Below are 3,873 nucleotides of genomic sequence, written 5' to 3' on the forward strand. Positions count from 1 at the left end.
AAACATATTATTTATTATTATGCTTTTGAAGAGTTCATACAACAACGATATCTCTTCTTCTTTTGCTTAGAACAAAAAATATGCTTAGTTCTAAATAACATGTAGATGATGGAATCCGAAAAGAAATCGAATCATGGTTATTAAAAATTGTGTTACGGTCTGTAAAGTAGTATTAGGTAGGTCCGCTTTCTTTCTTCTGGCATTATATGCTAAAGTTAAAAGATTTAAGTCTAGCCTTATAATTATTCTGTAATTATAATTTTTTAATTCTATATAGATGGGAACCTATTAGTATATGTTAAGGCAGAAACTATCGAGGGCGTGCATATATCATAAATATTCATGATGCGTGATGCCTGAGCTCATGACGTTATACTTGCAAAACACTGCTGTTTGATGCACGTTCGCGTACTGTACTTTTTTTCTCTCGATGTTTTTGTTAAAAACACTAGACCTGCAATTGTTGACGTTTGACGTAAAAATAATGCATATACAATATATAACGTTAAAAACATTAAAACAGGTTATTTCTTGTCTAAAAAAGAAAAAAACAATGCACTACACGGTACCTAATTAGCGCGCGTCGAAAGTCTATTTGGTTCCCACTCTAGAACGCAACGCAAGGTAAAGCGTGGTTCCCACTAGCGACGCAACGTAACGCAATCTATGCAACGTAAGCAAATGTACCCTTCTAATAATTGCGTTTTCCCCCGCCTGCGTGAAATCAAGCGATGTATTCAGTACTATTGCGTCGTCGGTTCCCACTAGAACGCAACGAAGCGACGTATCGACGCAAAGTGCCGTATTGCGTAATCACAAGTGGGAACCGACGACGCAATTACAGTGCTGCAAACATCCTACGGGATCTCAAATCAGTTTGATTTCACGCAACAACGCAAGGGCGTTTTTAAAAATATTTAATACATTTTAATCAATTACTAAAAAAATGAAAATACTGTGGGTATCAGGCAGTGGTGGCTGGATCTCAATGGAGATACAGTACAAATAAAATAAGTAAAGCTAATTAATAACAGCCAAAAATAAATTCGGGTTGCACTAACCCGGGCGCGATTTTTTTTTTCGTACATAAGTTGGGGACCCCCTCATGAAACGTCACAAAATAAACATGAATAATTCATCAGTTAAATTTTCTTGTTCCGTGTGCACCCAAGCGTATAGCAACAAGAAGTGATTACACAAGTGCGGTACGATTCTAGGCCTATCTCCGCTGTTGAAGAATAGCGGCGTTTTGTGTGGATTGTCGAAATAATCGGCCTTTAGTTTATGGTGTTTTTAATATAATTTATTACTAAAGAATTACATGTTAAAATTATAGTTTCTATTAATACTATTAGGCCTAATTATTAGTCTCTAAACCCATGTCTATTCTAGTAGTAGCTGTGTGGATGTGTGTGACGTGTGTGTGTGTTAGGTATGACCAAAGATAGTTACACTATCTTTGGTAATAGTTACACTATCTTTGGTAATAGTTACACTATCTTTGGTAATAGTTACACTATCTTTGGTATGACACAATCCGAGTAATAAGTCAGCACAATTAAACAATAAACATTTCACAAAAATACATTTTTTATTCTCGTGGGTCAAATCTTCCCATCTCATGTGTTCATATACGCGCATTTTTAAAGTTCCTTTGAGTACATTGCATATTGTTTGATAATTGATAGCAGAATTAAAAAAATACAGTACACAAATTATACACATTCTTTATTCTTGTGGGTCTAAGCTTTCTTTGGGCTATGTCCAAGAACGCTTGGGTGCACACGGAACAACAACTGCGATACGATTCTTTCTACAATAATAGGCCTAGGATTCTAGGTCAATTCACGTGATTGCCTTCGCGCACTCTATTCTTCACACACACGTCCACTATGCAAAATGTGTCGAGGCTAATCGACAGCTAGGCAAAACATTAAACTAAGTAGTAATTGGACATAGCCCAAAGACACAAGTCACACACACCGTACCCACACAGCTACTACTAGAATATACAGGGGTTTAGAGACTAGTAATTAGGCCTAATAGTATCAATAGAAACTATAATTTTAACACGTAATTCTTTAGTAAAACTATATTAAAAACACCATAAACTAAAGGCTGATTATTTCGACAATCCGCACAAAACTCCGCTATTCTATTATGAAATCGCACGGGGCAACCACAGCGGAGATAGGCCTAGAATCGTACCGCACTTGTGTAATCACTTCTTGTTGCTATACGCTTGGGTGCACACGGAACAAGAAAATTTAACTGATGAATTATTCATGTTTATTTTGTGACGTTTCATGATGGGGTCCCCAACTTATGTACGAAAAAAAAAATCGCAACCCGGGCACTAACCCTTCATTAGTTCAACCATGGAGGTCCTCCATGGTTCAACTGAGAGTGCTTGGAGAAATATTTTATAAAATAGTAATTTCTGTAATTTTAGTGTCATTTACACCCACGGTTGGTGAGTTTTTGCAGCAGCTACTCTAGCAGCGGGACAAGAGATAATTTTTCATTCAATTCCCGCGTGAAAAAATAGTTCCAGGATTTTCCGTCACATCATGAATATTCATGTATGGATTGAGGCCCTCTATAGTTTCTGTCTTAAACTAATAGAAAAAAGCACCTTACACCACCAAACTCTAGGAAAGCATTCCTCAACCGTTTGTGACCACGACCCCATTATTCTGGATTGGGGAATTCACTGCACTGTGAAGTGGACCAATTTTGGCGCACAGTAAAATAATCACATACAAAAACATCGAGAAAAAGTATTTCTCGAATTCAAAATAAATTTTAAATTTGGTTTATATGTTCAATATCCGTTACTTCATCCGTAATGCAAAAAATGTTTAAGGGTGCAGTAAATCGCGTCCATGAACGATACACCAATTCAATCCTCCTCAGGCTCTGGGTGGGAATAATTTTACACAACAATTGAAAACAACAGACAAACAAATCAAATCTCTTTATGTTTATTTGGTGGCTCTGAAAAGAGCCGTTTGGTTTGAGAAATGGTCCATAAATGATGATTTACTTGGCTTTAGCTTGAGTCTTCTTTGGTAGAAGTACAGCCTGGATGTTTGGCAATACCCCTCCCTGTGCAATGGTTACACTTCCGAGAAGACGGTTTAATTCTTCGTCATTACGGATGGCAAGTTGCAGATGACGGGGGATGATTCTGCTCTTCTTGTTGTCACGGGCAGCGTTACCAGCCAACTCTAAAATTTCGGCAGTCAAGTACTCAAGTACGGCGGCCATGTACACTGGGGCACCGGCACCGACACGAGATGCGTAGTTACCCTTTCGCAAAAATCGATGAACACGACCGACTGGAAACTGAAGTCCAGCACGGCTTGATCGGCTTTTGGCCTTTCCTTTAGCTTTGCCTCCTTTTACCACGTCCAGACATTGTTAGAGCTTGTGTTGTATTTCGGTTTACTAAATCGAAAATAATGCCAATCTTAATTTTGATCGCGACTTTATACTCTATTCACGATTCCCTGTCCGAATGCCTTTATCAAATTGGCCAATCACGGTCTTTCGCGCCAACGATATAATTCGTTCATTTTGACAATAGGATAACTGTCGCTTTTGTTCATGTGAGCGGGAATTTAAAAATTAGGCTTTGTGGAATAAGTACTTAGTTATTGAGTACTTCTTTTTGTTACTTGATGAAAAGCGCATTTATATTAGCAGTTTTGAATATTCTGTTTCTATTTTACAAGATATAAATTCCTATTATTATGTTATATGAAATGACTGACGTTTTAAACGGTGACATTTAAGTGCTCATACAGGAATTATAATAAACTGATGTCATTTATCAGCATAAAACTAATTTGTTGGGCATCATGTTTGTAA

At 37.4% G+C, this 3,873-nt stretch overlaps 1 pseudogene; it reads right to left on the reverse strand.

Annotated features, from left to right (window-relative positions):
- Positions 1 to 2,875: 2,875 nt before the first annotated feature.
- On the reverse strand, positions 2,876 to 3,562 carry LOC140048644 (histone H2A-like; annotated as a pseudogene).
- Between the last annotated feature and the right edge of the window lie 311 nt (positions 3,563 to 3,873).

Source organism: Antedon mediterranea, chromosome 5 (assembly GCF_964355755.1).
Source record: "Antedon mediterranea chromosome 5, ecAntMedi1.1, whole genome shotgun sequence".
NCBI lineage: Eukaryota > Metazoa > Echinodermata > Crinoidea > Comatulida > Antedonidae > Antedon > Antedon mediterranea.